This window comes from Rhinatrema bivittatum, chromosome 2 (genome assembly GCF_901001135.1).
Source record: "Rhinatrema bivittatum chromosome 2, aRhiBiv1.1, whole genome shotgun sequence".
NCBI lineage: Eukaryota > Metazoa > Chordata > Amphibia > Gymnophiona > Rhinatrematidae > Rhinatrema > Rhinatrema bivittatum.
The window spans coordinates 133087976-133103178 of record NC_042616.1 but is presented as its reverse complement, the minus strand read 5'-3'; the positions used below and the strand labels follow the sequence as shown (position 1 = coordinate 133103178).

Genomic DNA, 15203 nt, shown 5'->3' with positions numbered 1-15203 from the left:
TGCTCCATCTCCATCTGCTGGCAGAGGTGCATAACCCACTGGTCCTGAATTCATCTATTCACATGTGAAGAAATGGGAGATTTCAATTTCCCCAATATTGACTGGGTAAATGTAACATCAGAACACGCTAGAGAGGTAAAGTTCCTGGATGGAATAAATGACTGCTTCATGGAGCAATTGGTACAGGAACTGACAAGAGAAGGAGCTATTTTAGATCTAATTCTTAGTAGAACACAGGATATGGTGAGAGAGGTAACAGTGGTGGGCCCACTTTGCAATAGTGATCATAACATGATCAAATTTGAACTAATAACTGGAAGGGGGACAATATGTAATTTGACAGCTCTAACAAACTTTTGAAAGGAAAACTTTGATAAAATGAGGAAAAAAATCTGAAAGGTACAGATGCAAAAGTTAAAAGTGTACAACAGGTGTGGACATTGTGTAAAAATATCATCTTAGAAGCACAGTCCAGATGTATTCCACGCATTAAGAAAGGTAGAAGGAAGGCCAAATGATTACCGGCATGGTTAAAAGGTAAGGTGAAAGAGGCTATTTTAACCAAAAAAAGTTTTTCAAAAATTGGAAGAAGGATCCCTCTAAAGAAAATAGGAAAAAGCATAAGAATTGTCAAGCTAAATGCCAAACATTGATAAGACAGGCTAAGATAGAATTTGAAATTAAGTTGGCTGCAGAGGCAAAAAAATCATAATAAAAACTTTTTAAAATATATCCAAAGCAGTAAACCTGATCGAGAGGTTAAAGGGGCTCTTTGGAAAGATAAGGCCATTGCAGAAAGACAAACGGCCGTATTTTAAAAGGGTTACGCGCAAAAGTTATGCGCGAAACCCTTTTAAAACCCCCCTGCGTGCGCCGAGCCTATTTTGCATAGGCTCGGTGGCACGCGCAAGCCCCGGGACGCGCGTAAGTCCCAGGGCTTCGCTAGGGGGGCGTGTTGGAGGTCGTGTCTGGGCCGACGCGTCATTTGGGGCGTTCCGGGGGGGCATGTCGGGGGCGTGGTGCCGGCCGAGGCCTCCGAAACGGGTCCCGGGCCGGGGAATCACGCGCCAGCAGCCCTCTGGCAAGCGTAACTTTTAAAACACAGATGGGGGGGGTAGAAGGAAAGTTCCCTCCGAGGCCGCTCCGATTTCAGAGCAGCCTCGGAGGGAACGGGCAGCTGCGCAGGGCTCGGCGTGCGCAAGGTGCACAAATGTGCACCCCCTTGCGCGCTCCGACCCCGGATTTTATAAGATATGCGCAGTTATGCGTGCATCTTATAAAATCACGCGTACTTTTGTTCGTGCCTGGTGCGCGAACAAAAGTACTCGCGGATGTTAATTTATAAAATCTACCCCTAAATGAATTCTTTGCTTCAGTGTTTACTAAGAAGGATCTTGGGGAGATACCAATTCCGGAGACAGTTTTCAAGGATGACGATTCAGATGAACTGAACCAAATCACAGTGAACCTGGAAGATGTAGTAGGCCAGACTGACAAACTAAAAAGTAGCAAATCACCTAGATTGATAGTATACATCCCAAGATTCTGAAAGAACTCAAAAATGAAATTTCAGATCTGTTAGTAAATATTTGTAACCTATCATTAAAACTGTTCATTGTACCTGAAGACTGGATGGTGGCCAGTGTAACTCGGATATTTAAAAAGAGCTTGAGGTATGATCCGTGAAACTAAAGACCGGTAAGCCTGGAAAAATAGTGGAAACTAGTCAAAAGAACAAAATCACAGAACAAATAGCCAGCATGGATTTACCCAAGGAGTCTTGCCTCACAAATCTGCTACTTTTTTTGAAGGGGTTAATAGGTAAGCGGATAAAAGTAAACCAATAGATGTTGTGTATTTTGATTTTCAAAAGGTGTTTGACAAAGTCCTAAGAAAACTAAAAAGTCATGGGATAGGAGGTGATATCCTTTCATGGATTGCAAACTGGTTAAAAGACAGGAAACAGAGTAGGATTAAATGGTCAATTTTCTTAGTGGAAAAAGGTAAACAGTTAAGTGCCTCAGGAATCTGTACTTGGACTGGTGCTTTTCAATATATTTCTAAATGATCTGGAAGGGGATACAAGTGAGGTGATCAGATTTGCAAATGATACAAAATTATTCAGTATAGTTAAAAACATGGAGATTGTGATAAATTGCAGGAGACCTTGTGAGTCTGGAAGATTGGGTGTCCAAGAGGCAGTTGAACCTTAATGTGGAAAATTGATGCTTAATGTGAAAAATAACCCATGCTGTAGTTACATGATATTAGTTTCCATATTAGGAGTTACCACCCAGGAAAAAAGTATAGTGTCATAATGGATAATACTTTGAAATCGTCGGTTCACTATGCTGTGTCGGTCAAAAAAGCAAACAGAATATTAGGGATTAATAAGAAAGGAATGGTGAATAAAACGGGGAATGTCATAATGCCTCTGTGTCACTCCATGGTGAGACCACACCTTGAGTACTGTAGGCAGTTCTAGTCACCACATCTCAACAAAGATATAGTTGCACTAGAGAAGGTACAGAGAAGGTCAACCTAAATGATAAAGGGAATGGAACAGCTCCCCTATGAGGAAAAACTAAAGAGTTTAAGGCTGTTCAGTTTGGAGAAGAGTCGGCATAGGGAGGATATGACAGGGTAAATGTTAATCGGTTATTACTCTTTCAGATAAAAGAAGGACTAGGGGGCACTCCATGAAGTTAGCAGTTAGCACATTTAAAACAAATTGGAGAAAATTATTTTACACTCAATGCACAATTTATCTTTGGAATTCATTGCTGGAGGATGTGGTTAGGGAAGTTAGTGTAGCTGGGTTTTAAAAATGTTTGGAAAAGTTCCTGGAGAAGTTCATAAACTACTATTAATCAGGCTGACTTAGGGAATAGCCAATGCTATTACTGACATTAGTAGCATGGGATCTATTTAATATTTGTGTATTTGCCAGATACTTGAAACCTGGATTGGCCATGTTGGAAACAGGATGCTGAGCTTGATGAACCCTTGGTCTGACCAAGTATGGCAACTTCTTATGTTCTTAAAAGCAGATTCTACAATCTTGAGTACCAAACCTTCTTTAGTAATATTTGGTAATCTAGGTAGAGACAGATTTTACCCCCTTCTGGAGAAGATGATTGCTCGGTTTGAAGACTGGTCAAAAACTTGGTCTAGTTTAGACTGAATTTGCTGCATTGTTTATGGCTGGTGCCTTTTGCACTGTTGGCCCCCTGCTGGAAGGTATTTCTGTTGTGGAAGTAGAGGCAGAGCCCAGTACCGCTGGAAATGCCAGAAAGGGCATCTCCAGGCCTGGCTCTAGACAAATTCACCTTGGGTGTAGAGCGCCCCTACACACACACAGAAAGCATTCCCTGGTAATGTAGTGGCCTGGCTCCCTCCCCCCTTACAAAAAAAATAAGACTCCCTGTTAGTCTGGAAGTCCGGTCAACACCATTTTGGAAAATGACAATCCACCCAGAGTTATGTGGTATTCAGAGCCACCATTAGACTACCAGGGAGTTTTCTTTTAGGTAAGGGGGATCCAAGGGACTGGAGAGGATCCACCATGGCCATGCCAGGACTCTCTTCAACCACGGTGGGATTGGTGATGTTGGTGCCCAGCTCACCTTACTCAAATGCTGGCTGAAATGTATAACCATTTAAAAGAGAAGTAAGGCTGTCTTGAAGTTGATTGATGTTCTGAGCCTGTTGAAAGTGACTGAACTGCAACAGTTTGCTCCTTGATTTGATCACCTATTTATCTGAGCTTGTCTCCGAAGAGTTGATCTTCTAGGCAGAGGACATCCACTAATTTATCGTGGACATTGTTGTGCAAGCTACTGGTCCTCAACCAAGCCATTTAGCATGCTCTAATGGAGGCTGATGAGGAGCAAGCTGTTGTGCTGAACACCTCGTATTTATTCAACTTATATTTTGCTGTATCAATAATTCAAAGCGGATAAGATGGCATATAGACTATTCTGCATTGAGGAGTGGCTGCAGATATGCAGAGCCACCATCCCCCGATGGAAGAAATGGCTTCAATTTTTACAGTGAGCAGAAATTCTAGCATTGAACATGGCACTCTGGAATACTGTTTTCCCAAAATTGCTGGGGTCTTTCTCTAACAGAGTGCTAGAGAAAATTCTGATTTTCCTTGCTTTTTTTTTTTTACTGCTAACAATACCACAAATAATTGATGAGGCAGTTGTACTACCCCTAAATCCTTGAGTTTTCTGGACTCTATACTCTATACTTTAGATCTAACTTCCTGGCCACTGAGGCACAGGATATTGGATTTTCTCACATTTTGGTTTGTGATTTTTGCTGGAGGCTTCTAAAAATGCTGGATGGCATGGATCAGGATGGCCACTGGCTCTATTGGAGTGTCGAGGATCTGGATAAGACTGAAAACATCAGTGTGAGGGTCTTTTCTTTATAGATATTAATCCCTAGCGCCATATCCAATTTATCAGGAACCTAGAATAAGAGAGATCCTCTGATGAAAATGAATGTTCCAAAATTTCAGATAGGGTGTCAGATGGGATTCCCGTTAATTCTTTTTCTGATCCTAGAGGGGAAACTAATTCAGAACCCCAATTATGAAATAGGTGATAGAAGAGGGGTCCTTGGTCGCCTCAAAGGGGTGTATCCCTGGTCAACATCCTCTAACTGGCTGGACTCCACTGCAATGGAGTGGCGAGGACTAGAACCACTTCACAGGGGTTCTGATGGCGTACCCCTTGCATCAGGAGTAAGTGTGACTCTCTCTTTTATTCTATTCTTATCATGGGAGTAAATCCAAAATTCTGGAAAGGAGAAGTTGAAGCATTTTCTCCTTGTGCTTAGCCACTAAGGAGGTAAAGAAAGATTTCATCAACTCTGCCACTTGGTCCAAGGGCTGACATGCTCTTTGAGCATTGGAGACTAGGATAGAATCTTCCTGTACTTCCTCTAGGCTCTGAAAAATGTGTCCTGGGGAGCCTGTTAGAAATTAAGGGCATTAGGAAGCAAATGGGATCTGATGTGTGCAGACACAAGCCTTGTTCCAATAGCCTTGAGGGAGACATTGCTCTTGTAATTGGCGGAGATAAGTGAAGCACATCTCCTTCTTCTCCTGATATTCCTTTGTAAATGTATAGAAAGTGATTTAGTAAACAGAAGTCTCAGAAGCACTGTGGCCTGGTGAGTTGAAGATATAAAAACTTGCTCTGACAATCACAGCATCAGAGGAAGGTTCATCACTGGTATTGAGGCTTGATGCTTCAAGTGCTCTGGGGCTTAGTGCATGGAATGCTCCTTGGTCAGATGCATCAATGACGATAGTGAGTGAAGTCACGAGGATATTGATGCTATATGCTTCGACAGCATTGAGAGCTAGTGTGTCAGCTCTACAGAGCACTGATGTATGAACAGTGCTGAGAGAGGATGAGTTGATTGATGAGAGTGATGTGTTGACTGCATTGACAGCACCGAAGTCTGATGCTTCTTTGGTGCCAAGAGCAGCATCAGCTGTGAAGAGTGGTGCTTCTTCTTTTTACCAGCTCTCGAGCTCCATGAAGCCCATGACAGACTTGCTGATGTTTGGGAATGGCACTTTTTCCGTTTGCTCAACCCCAAGTAGGTAGTGGACCCCGAGGGCTGCTCTAGAGAGAGGGGAGGCTTATCTGAGGTGTTTCTGCTCAACTCAGCACCCAGGGAGCTTGACAAGGCTCCACTATAGCAGGAAAACCAGCTGTGGCTACTCAAGAGACTTATAAAGTTCCTCCATCTTTCAGGCCCTGGACTATTGAGAATATGGAGTCATCTGACCACAATGATAGTAATTGGCCTGTCATGATTCAGTCCTAAGAACTGGTTAACAGATGTCATGGCATCTGTAATGGAAATTTTTTTACTACATACACAGTCCTTGAAGTTACTGATAGTAGTAGGCTTCTTGGTGCCAGACATTGCTGTGAAGAAAAACAATATTTTTTTAATTAGCACTGAAAAATTATGTTTGGGAGCTGCCAGGGCAACAAGATAACTTAAGAGTTGAAACAGTTCAACAAATGATGCAACCAGACAGAAAGGGTATATAGGAATAATACTATAAGTTTAACCGTTGTCCATACAGCAAAATTGATTCTTACTTCACATTTGGACCCTTGGCCTATATTTCAGAGAAATGTGCTAAGCACATTGTTTGTCTAAGCCTCTGTTAAAAAATGAAGTCTTCTCTCAGCAGTTATTAGAGAAGGGACAAGACAATACACATCTGCTATGTGTACGTGAGAGGTGACAGACCTGAAGCTTCAGCCAAGTTCAGAAGTACCTGGCAACACAATCTCCAAGCCCGATAGGAGACCTTATCTGATCCAGTCAACTTCCAGGTCAGCTGGCCACGTGGCAGAAGGTTGGACCTCTGGGGTGGGGAATCCAAGCTGGGGAGCGTCAAGCAGTCAAAGGGAAGAAAGAAGAAACCAATCAGAATTTCACTCCTGTCTCTGTTTTTCATATGTATGAAGCTACTGAATATGCATATATTATCTTTTAAAATCGGCTTGAAAGAGGGATGAGTGGCTCGGCTAAGAAGATTCCATCCATACTACTCCATCCAAGTCAATGCTTCCAGCCCCACCCTGCAACTAAACTGCCAGACAAGATTCAGCATCCTGTAACACTGCATGTAAGAGCATTTCATGACCTGCTATTTTAACCAGAGTTGAACTTGCCTGGTTCTTCTCAAGGAACTAGGTGATTCCATTACCCTTCATCCAGATAAAGAAACGCACACTCTGCTACCTGGTGACAGAGACAGAGATAGATTTTGAGACTACCAGCTTCTTGTACAGCTCAAGTGACAAGAATGTACAAAGTGGTGAGACTGAGGAGATTCAATTTCTGGGTTTTTTCTAAAGACTAGTCAGTTAGTGTTTATGATTTATAAGCAAGTTCCAGCTAAAGTTCCAGCTAAAGTTCCAGCTAAAGTTCCAGCTCGCGTAAATCCGCCCAAAACCGGGCGGATTTACGCGAGCAGGGCCCTGCGCGCCGGGAAGCCTATTTTACATAGGCCTCCCGGCGCGCGCAGAGCCCCGGGACTCGCGTAAGTCCCGGGGTTCTCGGAGGGGGGCATGTCGGGGGCGTGTCGGGGGCGGGCCCGGTCGTCGCGGCGTTTCGGGGGCGTGTCGGCAGCGTTTTGGGGGCGGGTACGGGGGCGTGGCTACGGCCCGGGGGCGTGGCCGCGCCCTCCGTACCCACCCCCAGGTCGCGGCCCGGCGCGCAGGAGGCCCGCTGGCGCGCGGGGATTTACGCCTCCCTCCGGGAGGCGTAAATCCCCCGACAAAGGTAAGGGGGGGGTTTAGACAGGGCCGGGCGGGTGGGTTAGGTAGGGGAAGGGAGGGGAAGGTGAGGGGAAGGGAGGGGAAGGTGAGGGGAGGGCAAAGGAAAGTTCCCTTCTAGGCCGCTCCGATTTCGGAGCGGCCTAGGAGGGAACGGGGGTAGGCTGCGCGGCTCGGCGCGCGCAGGCTATACGAAATCGATAGCCTTGCGCGCGCCGATCCAGGATTTTAGCCGATACGCACGACTACGCGCGTATCTACTAAAATCCAGCGTACTTTTGTTTGCGCCTGGAGCGCAAACAAAAGTAGGCTGTTCGCGCTCGTCTGAAAATCTACCCCATAAGGAATAAGGAGGCAAAAAAGGGACTGGGCATGGGCATTCCAGGGTGGGGCCAAGACTTACTTGTGTACCTCAGAATTATAAAACTGAAAACTACAAGACATGTATGCTAGATATCCTTGTATCTTTACTGCTACTCCTGATGAGGAGCAAGTCTGTAGATCTCATGTTTTAGAGCTTATAGAGCAGGGTGAGGGGCTGGGTCAACTGGGGGCTGTGGAGGATGAAGAACCAGAGAGATCTGAAAGATCTCACTATTAACTGAACAAACTGGTGAACTAATTGCAAAATTGGGAATATGCCTTGCACAAGCATGCTTTAAAATTCACTGATGTACGCACGTAAAAGCCAACAAGATCCTATGGAAGACACGCCTGTCCTAGCTGTGCTTGAGTATCCTCTTAAAATTAGGAGCATACTTACATGCGGTTTGTGCGTTTTAAAATATATGCATGCAAGTGCATGCACAGCTAAAAACTCCAGCGTATCCTCGCTCAGGTGCTGATACATGCCTGTAAAGGCTCATGCACGCTTATTTTAAAATCAACCTCTATGTACTATAAGTTTCTAAGATCAATAAGTTGTTAGTGTTTGTTTTGATGAGCTAATGCTCTATTCTGAAACAAATGAGTGTGAGTTCCTGGCTGATTGGGTTGTATGTATAGATAAAGTAAATGTTAATTTCTATGCATTGCAAGTTCCATAGGGAGGGAGACAAGGGCAGCATCCAGATTGCAGCTTACACTGAAAAATCTTTACAAGTACATGCCATGTTGCTACTTAGACAGTGGTTCACAAAGGCAACACCTGTAAGGGAACTCCCACACATGTTCAGTACAGCAAAAGTTCTGTGAGAAAAGAGAAAGGGTTCCGTTCATTTGGTGCAATCACATGACATCACCCATGTGTTATGGTTAATTCAACTGCACTTGTCCATGGAGAAAATGTTGATATTTTCTGTTACAGGGTCAGCATAAAAAAAAAAAGGGGGTGTGAATAAAAGGAAGAAGAGTAAAGGGGCAGCAGGAAAGGATACTGCTGTATCACATAACATTGTTAACTGGATGAGAACATTCTTGCATGTGATTAATATAATCAGCCATGAAGCTTAGTCACGATACAGTGCTATGTTAAATTGTGCAGAAGCTATGCTGAAAGTTGATAAAGAATATAAAAGGTGAATCTGACCCAACTATGATGAACATTCAAGGGACAAAATGGAAAGGAAACTTCACAAGTCCTGGGTCATGCAGGATGTCAATTTATGGTTGAAATGCATGACCAATAAAGCATGGGAGGCATAATTGGTCATTTAAAAAAAATACTACATTTAATGGCCCAGCACGAGCTACCTTGACATATGTCGATACTGGAACAGGAGTGTGGTAAGTAGGTATAAGGGATATTTTATTCATTATTATGTATGTTATATTTTGCGGAACTGTGGTATTTTATTATAAACCTTTTTGGATTCTCTGCTAGGGGAAAAAAGGTGGTATAGAAGAATAAAACAGAACAGAATAGAAATAGAAAATGTCAGTCCAAGAGCTTTAAGCCATCCCATTAATGTAAATCAATGCAAATCACATATAAACATTATGGAACACAATATATTTCTACTTGCAACAATCAGTTTGCAAATAGTCTCCTCAATAGACCATTGTATATATACAAAAGATCAAGCTCACAAGGAGATGGTAATTTTCAAAGCTATTTCCATGGGTAAAACAGTGCTTTACTCGTAGAAATGGGTTTCAAAGATTCCCTTGCTGCATGTGGGTAAACTTATATGCACAGTGCCATTACATGCCTAAGTTTACCCACACTAAGAGGCATTCGCAGTATGCATTTATGTGTATACTTTTGAATTTTTAAAAGTATACGCATACGTTTTCTTGGGAAAACTACAAATTAGCAGGTGTAAATGTATGCATGTGGTTTTCCTGGAATAATTTTCAAAGAGATAGTAAATGCTTAATTTCCCTTTGAAAATGCCGGTGCGAATTCCTTGGGTAAAAAGTATTTCTAGACATCACAACTACAGAAAAGAAATCAAATTCTCAGGTTGGCCTAAGAGATTTCAGATACAGAAACTGCTTTCTCTATATTTGATCACTAGCTGGAAGGAATAGTGCATATAAACAAACATTTAACAAATATATAACAAAATAAAATCACTTTTATATAGTACCAATTATGGAACAGAAAAAATGCCTTCTGAAGCTTCAGCTATATTCTATATTCATTAGCACCCCTATTCATGAAAGTGTGTTAAGCTTTAATGCACCAAAATGCAAGTTATTTACCAAAGTCCTCTTTATTATTGTTCAATGGAACTATGCTGGAGCTGCCGCCAACAGGCAAGTTGGAGGAGAAGGGTGTTGCACCCATTGGTTGCAGACGGCTGCGACCTCTCATGCTCACCACTTTTTTCCCTGCACCGTCAATCACTGGGAGAATGGCAGCCTCCGCCAACCAAAGCCGACTTCCCCAGCGTTCCCAGGACAGCATGGGCACTGCCGATTGCCATCTTACTTGTCTGGCATCACCTAGGCGCACATCATGGCGGGAACCTCGGGGGCGTCCCCTCCTGATGATGTCAGCACCGCTAGTGTACTTATACTGACTGGGCCATTGCTAAGACAAGTTAGCAAGGAGTTCTCTCGCTTGTTAAATCCGCTCTAACTTGGATCTTCTCTTCCAGACTCTCCTCTTGGCATTCGGACGCTCTGAGTACTCGCTCCTTGGGGGCTTTTTCCGCGTCTTGGCTATCCGCTCCTCAGAGGGCCCTCCTGACTAGGACTTCCTGACCCGCTCCTCGGGTATCTCTGCTGGGACTTCCTTGTGTGAGTACATTCTCCAACTTCTGTCAACCTCACTGAAGATTTCACGGCATACCCCGTTCCTCGGGTCACTACCGTTCTTCAGTCTGTCTACGCTACTCATCCTGCACCTCAGCATATTACTCCTTCTATACAAAGTCTACGGCCTGGTTCCTGTATCTCAGACCTCTGCCTACTTGGCATCTATAGTACAGTTTCCGCGGCATTCCCCGCGCTGCGGGCCACTACCGGATCTGCACTCAGAGGTATTTCCATCAGCCTGCAGGAATCTCTTGGTGTACCCTGCACTGCAGGCCACTACTGGATCTTCGTATCTACATCATCATCTTGACTACTGTATTTGCTCAAAGACTGTGTTTGTTACATTTCCCGCTCCTTGGGTTATGTACTATCTTTTCTCCATAATAAAGTCTCTCTCACAGCTGTGTCCTACGTCACTGGGACCACACCCACTGACGGTGAGGCCCACGGAGCTCCTCCCTGTGGGCGGAGACATCTCTCACCTCGGCCCGGGGTTCATAACTTCACCAAACCATAACAAAGGGTTCATGAGCGAAGGTTTGTCTAGGGTGCCAAATTCTCGTGCATTGACTCTGACCCCAGAACACTCCTGATCCACCTCCTGAGCCTGGATCCAGCACACTCCTGACCTCCCACCATCTTTCCCTCACCTTGCCCCTGCACAATCCCAAATTCCCTCCCCAGGCTGGCCTCAGCACAATCTGACTCCCCCCCCCCCACCCCATTACCCAAAAAGAAGAAACACTATGCATCCAAATTGAAAGTACTCCTCCCCTGAAACTGCTTCAGTGAAACCTACCACCTCCTGACCCCCAGAAACCCTCCTCACCCTAGCCTTTCCTAAATGTATTTATTTATTTATTTATTGTATTTCTATACCACTTTATCATAAATCTAAATGGTTTACATCTTTATCAAACTGTAGGTTGGCAAGTCTGCTGGGGCAGAAGCTATTCCCCATGGCTCCTACTCTAGCCCTCCAGCTGGTCAACCAGAGGTCAGCACCATTATTTTGTTCAGCAGATTCTGGGATCCTTCAATGAAACAGGTTCGGTGAGAAGAGACCAGGACCAGGATTTTTTTATATTTTGTATTCTGGTGGTTAGTGGGTGGTAGAGTGCCTAAGCATGCATTAGCGTGCATGCACACTCAATCAGTTGCCAATAAACACATACCACCAAATGTCAAATTGATTTGTTTCGTTTTTTCAGACTATTACAAATAAGATTATTTTTTTTTTACAAATGTGCACCCAGTGGACCCCTCCTGGTCATGTGCACCCAGTGGACCCCTCCTGGTCATGTGCACCCAGTGGACCCCTCCTGGTCCACTGGGTGCACATGAAAAAACATTTATTGATTTAGTGTTACATAATGTCACAATAGCTGAACAAGCTAAGTCAAACAGAAGGGTTAGCACTTGGAGAATTGTGTGACAACACAGATCTATTCATAAAACCGTCAAAGGAGCCATTGTTATCCAGAATCCTAGACAATATATTGAAGAAATATTTTCTCAATTAAGTGACCAAGTTTATTACAAAAATAATTGGAAATGGATCTAACACCGGCTTTGGAAAGATCTGATTTTAATAGAAATAGATGTAGCAGCAACTAAAGGGTTTCTAATGAAATGAGAAATACAATTCTTAATCCCAAAAGACCTATCTATTCCAGTATTATATACAGAACCTATGGTCAACAAATAGCTTCTTAAGCCACCCGGGCTTCCAATAGTGGCATCTATTGGTTCTATTTTAGAATCACTTTTGCAATTTGTAGACATCTTTCTAAGAAATGAAGTGCCAAAGACACTTATATATAAAAGATACCAAGCATGTTTAGAATATTAGAGGAGATAAGGTTACAATTAACAAACACTCTCATTGTATCTTTAAACATCAAATCACTTTAAACCAATATCTGTCAGGCAGCAGCCTTTAGCACAGTGGAAACGTCTGTAAATAATCGTCGGCGCCCACAACGAATAACCGTCTAGTTTTATTGCATGCATGGCACAGCTAGATTTATGTGTAACAGTGAAGACAATAGGAATCGGATGGTGAAAATAAGCCCTTTATTAAGAATGCCAGACTCTGGCCGAGTTTCGCTCTTTTGCACAGAGCTGCCTCAGGGGCAATTTATTGAACCAGGACTTGGATTGGTCAATATTGATGATATCGCATTGATCTTCAGCGTAGTTGAATTCGTATCTAATCAGAAAAGCTGTTCTTTTATCCACACAGCATTGCCATGTGATACCAGCAGTGAAGTCAATAATGTTCAATAGATTGCAAATCCAAATAAACGAGCAGTATTTCAGCTAGATTTATGCCATAACTATTTCTTTGCTTTGGACAATTTTTATTTGCAACAACACGGCACCTCAATGGGAACTACAATGGCTCCCAAAATAACTAATCTTTACATGGCACAGTTCGAGCAGCAGTTCCTATACTTATCAGATTTCTTTAAACACATCAATCTTTGGTATAGATACATTTTTTTTCTTATGGACATCTTCCAAAAATCATTTAATTTAAAACACTATTAAATTTTAGAGATAAAATCATGTAATTTGTTATGGAATGTAATGATGAGAAAATTGCGTTCCTAGATATTTGGATAGGCAACAGAATTGAGACACTGATATATTATAATAGGGCTGAGAAAAACAGTGTTACACTTTTCAAGTTTCCATCCTATTAGTTTGAGGAAGAATCTTTCAGTGGGAAAATTTCTGCAACTACAACACATATGTTCCAAAAAATATTTCATCATGCATGCATGAGATTTAGCACCCAATTACTTGACTGCCTCTACACATTTCATGTAATAAGTAGACCTACAAAAAAGCTGTGCATGCGGAATGAACGTGGTTGTTATTAGATAGGAAAGACAGAGAATATATCTTTGGTATGTGTGTTACAATTTTCTCCTTTAGTAAAAACCATTGTGTCTATTATTTTTAGACACTGTCACATTCTGGCATTGCATTCAGTGCTCACTTCTCTAACGTTGATTGCATACAAAAGAGGAAAAGACATCAAGGACTCTATTGTCCTTTCATTACTACCTCCAGAGACATCTTTACAATTACCACCAATAACTAATCATAGTCAGTGTGGCAATTGCAATTTTTGTGCACAAACTGTTATTGGTACCCAATGGACCAACCCAACTTCAGGAAAAGTAATAAATTTGCTTATAACACCAATTGCCTTTCGACTTTTGTTATTTATTTTCTATAATGTCCATGTGTTAAAGTATATGCTGGATGCACAAAACTCAGTATCAAGACCCGGCTCACAGACCACAAGAGCTGTGTAAACACTAGTAAAATCCAGGCTCTGACAGTATCCCATTGCTTAGAATATAACCATCAGTTTAATTATTTCAGGTCGGGTATCTTGGAACAAGTGGTAGAGTCTCCAAGAAAAGGTAATTGGATTGCATGCCTCAATTTAAGGGAGCAATTTTGGATCTATCATTTAGATACTCTGACCCCTCAGGTTTAAATCTTAAAATAAAATGGTATTCTATGATTTAAGAAAACATTATACGAACATATTTAGTATAAAAAAAACAATCACTGGACATTCCTGTTCCAGCTTCTGATCTGCACTTTGGCGCCAAAAAGAAGTCATGGCAAGAGAGAGTAACTTCAATAGGCAAAAAAGAACTATATGTGGTAACCTTTATTAGCTGATTGAGTATTGAAGAATTCATAAGGAGAATAGTATACAATTAGAGGTAGATTTTAAAATGCGCGTGCATTTCCCGGAGGAAAAATGGGCACGTCGATTCTATAACATGTGCGCGTCGGCTCACGCATATTATAAAATCCATGGGCCGCGTGCACATATGCGCCAGATTTTATAATCCGCGCATGTATGTGCGGGAGCGCACACAATGGGGGGAGAATTATGCAAATTCCACGCAGCGGCACATTCAGGCCTTCCCCAGTTCCCTACCCCCCTACCTAAACTCCCTCCCTCTTCTCCTCCCCATCCCCTAAACCCTACCTACCTTTTTTTTTTTGTTTGTTTTAGAACTTACTTCAAGTCCACAGGCTGAAGTAAGTTGCATGTACCGGCCAGCTACCGGCGCACGAGTCTTCAGGACAGCGCTTAATAGCGCTTTCCCGGCCCGCCCCTCCTTGCCCAGACCCCGCCCCCCCCTCCCCCGGCCAGCCCTTTGAAGAGGCCCGGCAATTATGCACGTACCAAGGTTTATGTGCGTGGACGGGCCTCTGAAAATTCGCCCAGCGTACGCAAGGCCCAGCCAGGATTTACGTGCATAGGCCTTTGAAAATCTACCTGTTAGTTTTTTAATATTTTATTTAAAGAAGCAATTTATATATTGAGCACTTTTGATGAAAAAACAATCATGTACTCTTTATTTCAGCTAAATTTCAACATTTAAGAAAATCTACAAAGGAAGAGATGGCTATAACTAAGATGAAATCCTCCTTATGCAGACATTCGAAACACAGACCTGTGTCGGGGAATGGTTTTCACGCATAATTAAGTGTATTTTAAAGTGCAAAGAAAAATTAAAAAAAAAATTGGACATTGGCCTATGATTATATATAAGGCAATGAAGGTATTTTGAATACCTGGAGTGCCTATTATGATGGCCACAATAGACAGTAAAAATTTCTGATGTGAAGGAATTT

General features: G+C 42.7%; 1 protein-coding gene across 1 annotated transcript in view; it reads right to left on the bottom strand.

The window, feature by feature from the left end:
• The window catches only part of ARMC4 (armadillo repeat containing 4), an 890525-nt gene that overhangs the window by 756499 nt on the left and 118823 nt on the right, over window positions 1-15203 (bottom strand). The gene's annotated exons all lie outside the window — the stretch shown is intronic.